The sequence below is a fragment of the Hibiscus syriacus genome, unplaced genomic scaffold (assembly GCF_006381635.1).
Source record: "Hibiscus syriacus cultivar Baekdansim isolate YM2019G1 unplaced genomic scaffold, ASM638163v2 tig00112230_pilon, whole genome shotgun sequence".
In the NCBI taxonomy this organism is placed as follows: domain Eukaryota; kingdom Viridiplantae; phylum Streptophyta; class Magnoliopsida; order Malvales; family Malvaceae; genus Hibiscus; species Hibiscus syriacus.
This window is the reverse complement of record NW_024063275.1, coordinates 1,238,580-1,244,777: the sequence shown is the minus strand read 5'-3', so window position 1 is coordinate 1,244,777 and position 6,198 is coordinate 1,238,580. Positions and strand designations below refer to the sequence as shown.

The following is a 6,198-nucleotide window of genomic DNA, read 5'->3' as shown; positions in this document are numbered from 1 at the left end:
TTTAACTTTTAAAAATTACATAATGAATATTAAATTTTAATTCTGTTACAAAATAGGCACAAAACTATTAAGAAATATCTCATTTGACCTTTTAATTATAACTAAAATTTAATTTTACTCTTTATTTTACTCTTTAATTGAAAATAAAATAGATATACATAAAATTAATACCATATTTTAATTTTATATTATAAATATTAAAATTGTACCATATAAATTAAAAATTATTTGATATTATGTTATAAAATTATGGATGTATGATTTTTAAATTACATTTAAATTTGTTAAATAAAATTTAAATGCTTAAATCACAACATTGATAAAAAAATTATTATTTGATAATATAAATTTTCGTACGTCAAAAATAATAAATTTTTTTTATTTTAAAAATACAACAATAATGAAATAAATAAATAATTATAAAATATTTTTTGTTTAATAAAAAATTAATTTCATTGTTTGATAACTGAATTTTGTTGAAAATATTTTTTCTAATTTTGAAAATAATTTATTTTTATTATTTTATAAAAAGTCTAAAATTTCTAATTTTTTAAATTACTACTTATTATAATTGAGCGGATAAATAAGATATTTTTCATTAATTTAGTATATTATTCACCTCTTAATAATATTTAACGATTTCTATTGATTGTTTTTAACAAAGTTCAAAGTTTAATGTCTATTTTGTAACTTTTAAAAATACAGTGATAAAAAAAATAATTTTAAAATTTTGTGACTATTTATGAATTTTACCCTATTTTACATTAGTAGTGCATTTCAATGTATGTCATTAGTGGTGCATTTCAATGAATTTCACATTGTAAATTCATCCTAAACATAGATACTCGTGTTTTTATAATTAAATTTAAGGATGAGCCTACAATGAATGATATTCATTGAAATGTACCACTGATGACATGCATTGCACTACTAATTTAAAACAGGGTAAAATTTGTAAATAGTCATAATTTTATTAAATTGATTTTATTTATCATTGAATTTTTAAAAGTTACAAAATAGATATTAAACATTTTTAAACAAATAAATAACAATTGTTAAATGTTATTAAGGGGTGAATAACATACTATATTAATAAAAAAATATCTTATTTAGCCCCTCAATTATAACTAAAATTTCACTTTAATATTTTCCAACATTTTAAGGTAGCAATTCTAAAAAATTAGAATTTTTGGATTTTTTTAAATATATGAAAATAAATTATTTTTAAAAATTTAAAAATATTTTCAAAAAAACCAGTTATCAAAATAAAATTATTTTATTAAACTTTTTCTTGATTCTAAGTAATAAAATCTCAGTTAAATGGTGAACAAGTATCCGAATCATCACGAATCATTTAATTACGATTATGGTATAGGGTCCGACAACTTTGATAGGCTATTCCAATGAATTCCGCAGATATTACTACTTAACTGCCCCAATCTGCCATATCTTGTTCTTATTTAACTGTTGCACTAGAACCCAACCATATAATTGTTGGTCTTCGACACAACTGTGCTGTCAATACTTGCAGTGAAACCCCGAAAAGGGGATGCATTACTGTTCTTCAGTCTACATCCCGATGCAACCACAGATAAAAAGAGTTTGCATGGAAGTTGCCCAGTGATAAAGGGTGAGAAATGGTCAGCAACAAAGTGGATCCATGTGAGGGCCTTTAGTGAATCGAGAAGGGGACCTGCAATGGGGGATTGTGTTGATGAGAATGATAGCTGCTCTGTCTGGGCGAAGGCCGGTGAATGCAAAAAGAACCCTAATTACATGGTGGGTACGGATGCATCTCCTGGGTTTTGTAGAAAGAGCTGCAATTTATGTTCCTATAAAGAGGCCTTTCGGGGGATATTTTTGGGTTCTATGTAGAGTGAAGGTTAAGCATTAGTAGCTGTATATGCAGATAATTGAGTTGCGGTATGGTGGTTCCAAACAAAGCTGGTTTTTCGAATAATCCGATCCTTTGATATGTCTATCCACTTTCCTCATTACCAGTTTTTGGTGTTAGAGTGGAACTACAAGAAAATTCGTTATTGTCTACTTGCCTTAATTTTATGTTCAACCAGTAGGTACTATCATTGCAAAACAAAGGTCAAAGAAGATCTCTTTGAAGATTTAACAACCTAAAGTTCAACAAGTTTATTATAAAGTATTTATAACAAATATTTAATTTTGTATGCATCACCACATTAAGCAGATTTGTCTTAATTTTCCTCCGCAAGGCTTCATTGATTCACTAAAATGTCATTGGGATATCATCAAATTCTTCTGCAAAACCATTTACTTCGGCCATGTTTTTCAATGACTCGAAAACCTGGTACATTGACCATCGGACCTCTGGCCGAGGATCGACACAGTTTAATGCTATTTTGAGGAAGTGCAAAATCTCCTCATTGTGCCTTTGTACGCAAAGAGTTCCATCTATAGCTTCTTCGAGTCTACCGGAACTTGAGAGATGATTTATCCATTCCACCAAGTTACCCTTGCATGTGTATCCTTCTTCATCACCTGCATTAATTTCCAGGGGGTTTTGACTAGTTATCAATTCGAGAAGCACAACTCCGAATCCGAATAAATCCCCTTCAAGTGAAGCTACAGGAGTGGTTGAATACTCTGGAGCTACGTAGCCAAATTCACCCAAAACATATGGGATGTTTATAAGCCCTGCCAACCCGAAGTCCATTATCCTGGCATTGAAGTCCTCGTCGAGAAGAATCAGATTACAGCTGCAACACTACCATGTAGCAAGGAATGTAGAGTCCCATTAGACATGCTTATAAACTAACAGCTTCTCATCCCCTGCAACACAAAATTCTAGCAGGGGTGTCGCATTTGGATGCCTAAGCTGGCCCAATCGACTCAACTCCGAACAAAAGCGCTTCTCCCTGATCCTACAACTCGTGAGCCTCTTGATTGCGAGGGCCGATCCATCAGGAAGCAGTGCTCGGTAAGTAGTTCCAGTCCTAGTGGAAACCATGATGTTTTCAGCACTGAAACTGTTTGTGGCAGCCATTAAATCAGCCAACTTAAGTTTCACAAGTGGCTTCTGAAACAATGAAACTTGAATCGATCTGTGGGCTCTCAACCTCTGCGCCCAACCACCGTCACCAACCCCTCCCATAAACCCTTTTCTCCTCAGTATCACGCATCCCAAATGGTGCCAACACCAGACCCCAATCTCAAGCCACATTGAAATTACAGCACCTAAAACCCAGTTAAGGTCCCGACAACCTTGACGTCCCAGATTTATGAAAAAGAAGAGGGATAAAAAGTAAATAAACCCAGCTGCAGCTATAATGGCTAAATTCCTCCTACTCAAACCCCCACAGCTCCCAAGAGGACCTCCACAAAGACCACTGTTCCCAGCAAAATATGCCCTATCATGACCCTCAAAACCTGACGGAATAGCACCGGTAAGATGATTATTTGCTACTGAAAACCTCTTCAGCCTAGCTAGGCCAGATAATTGGTATGGAACAGGCCCTGAGAGTCTGTTATTGGACAGTGCCAAATTGTTCAAGTAAGCACAATTTGATAATTCAGAAGGGATCGGACCTGATAGATCATTGCTGGATAAATCGAGGGTTACTAAATAAGGTAACCAAGAACATATCTGAGGAGGGATGTTACCAGAAAGATTGTTGCCTGACACTCCAAAGATTGAGGCAAGTGTTCGGAAAGTCTCATTTCACGAAGTTCAAGGCTTAACAGCCGGTTTTCCCTTTGGTTCCAATATGTAACTCCAACAAAATTGCATATAAAACCTTGTTGTGGAAATTCCAACTGCTTATTTTATCATCTGGGTCGTGTAATGAACTCTGGACTCCTTCAAGGCACCTCATATCGTTCTCAGTTACAGCTGACAAAACAAGCCATGGGGGAAGCATCCAAGCCAAAACCAGGAAGCTGCAAAAATGTCCCTTCATTGTTTATCACCAACAAAAGAAAGGAGAAACCCAAAGTTTTGTTTGTGATTTAGACGACGAAGCTGTGTACATTTTGATTATTCTTGTTGCCGGAGACTTCGAGTGATAAAATGACTTCCCAGTTAGAAGTAAAAACGCGTAGACGTGACCATGAGTGGAAATGTGGAATAGTCTAAAGAGGAAGAGCTGTCCTATGGCAATGCCATACTATTAGAGTCAGCGTTTGATCTAGTCGAGTTAAATCAAAACAATTTAGGTTATTCAAGTTGTTGAGCCTTGTTTTACAACTTGAAATTTGTCTGAATCGAGCGAGTTTATAAAATTCGAATTGAGTCGAGTCGAATCAAATTTTCGAGTTTCTATTTAAATTTAAGAGAAAATAAACTCAGTGACCAAAAATGCCTTATAATATACGATTTTAACCAACTTTTTTTGGATTTGCCAAAATGACCAACAAAATCGCAATGCGAAATAAAAATCGCAACGCGATCTCCAGAATTGCAAATCAGTTCCCAGAATCGCAACGCGATTATGAAGAATCGCAATGCGATAGTACAAATTAGCTTTGCGATTTTCCAGAATCGCAACGCAAATATGAAAATCGCAACGCGAACATATAAATCGCAACGCGATTCTGACTATCGCAACGAGTATCCGTAAAATCACAACGAGTATCCTTAAAATCGCAACGCATATCCATAAATCGCAACGACAATACGTAAAATCGCAACGTGTATCCGTAAATCGCAACGAGAATACGTAAATCGCAACGCGTATCTGTAAATCGTAACGAGAATACGTAAATCGCAATGCATATCCATAAATCGCAATGCGTATCCGTAAATCGCAACGACAATACGTAAAATCGCAACGCGATTTTTAAAGCGCCATTAGAATCGCTACGTGTATTTTATTTTCAAATTCCAAACACGAATATTAATTATCGGAACACTTAACCGTCCACAGTATATCCCGTAATCGCAACTCATAACCTAAAACCTAAAATCACAACTCAGTCTCATCTCCACCTCTCACTCTCTACGGCGAAATCCGTCCCCATCTCTGAAGATTTTCGTCCCCATCTCCGACGAAATCCCTCACAACCATTCACGGTCAGAAATCCCTCACAATCATTCAGAAATGGAAAATCAACCTCCGATGGTTAGTTTTTTTAATTATTTTTATTTTGAAAATTTTGCATTATTTTAGGTTTTTCATATTGAAATTGATGATAAGTTTACTGGTAATTTCAATAATAGATTAACCATTTCACTTAGATTTCTTATTAAATTCATTCGATTGCTGCCAATACTGCTAAACTGTTTAGTCTTTAACCCTGTGAAGTTAGTATTTGTCTTTGTTTTGTCTTTTGGTTGAAGTAATGCAATCCATTAAAGTTTCAATTTGTAGAATAAGAATAGTTTCTAAACTTAAAATCGCAACATGAAAATGAAAATCGCAACACGAAAATGACTATCGTAACGAGAGAAATGAAAATCGCAACACGAAACCAAAATCGCATTGCGATTTTCATTTCGCGTTGCGATTTTAATTTCGCGTTACGATTCTCTCGTTGCGATTTTCATTTCGCGTTGCGATTCTCTCGTTGCGATAGTCATTTCCGCGTTGTGATAGTCATTCTCTCGTTGCGATTTTCATTTCAACCAAAAGAAAAAACAGTGTTGCAAATTTTAGTTTCAAGAATAAACTACTACTCTTTATGTTTATTGTTTTTGGTATATCTTCACAGTGTAGTTTTTGGTATATCTAACTTGGTATGTTTATTGTTTTTGTAGAAATTTTTTTCGGCTTCATTGACATTAAGGAATAAAGTTAGCCTAGCCACTACAATTGCTTCGAAGCTTTCACCTGCACAAAGAAAATTGTTTGAGGAAACCTACTCCGGGCCATGGCTGAGAGTACAGCATCCGGGTGGAGATGCTAATTTGACCCATTTGTGGCTTCAGACCATGACTAGCGATCTACCCGACAGTATACAACGTGGTGAGGAAGAGATATGGTTTCATTTTCCACCGGCGTATACTTGTTTTGGGCGAAAGGAGTTCTGCTTAATCACTGATCTACGATTCAGACACGATGATGTAAGCCGGTACACTCGTCATATCACCCGCCCATCATGGTTATCCCGGGTTTTTCCTATTGAGTCAATAGAGAAGCCAAACTTACACGTCGACGACCTGAAGAAATTGTTTAATAAGAAAGATGGTTTTACTCGGATAAATGACGTCGATGTTGTCCGAGTATG

The 6,198-nt window shown here is 35.0% G+C and overlaps 1 pseudogene; it reads right to left on the bottom strand.

Annotated features, from left to right (window-relative positions):
* Positions 1-2,199: 2,199 nt before the first annotated feature.
* On the bottom strand, positions 2,200-3,975 carry LOC120176158 (annotated as a pseudogene).
* Between the last annotated feature and the right edge of the window lie 2,223 nt (positions 3,976-6,198).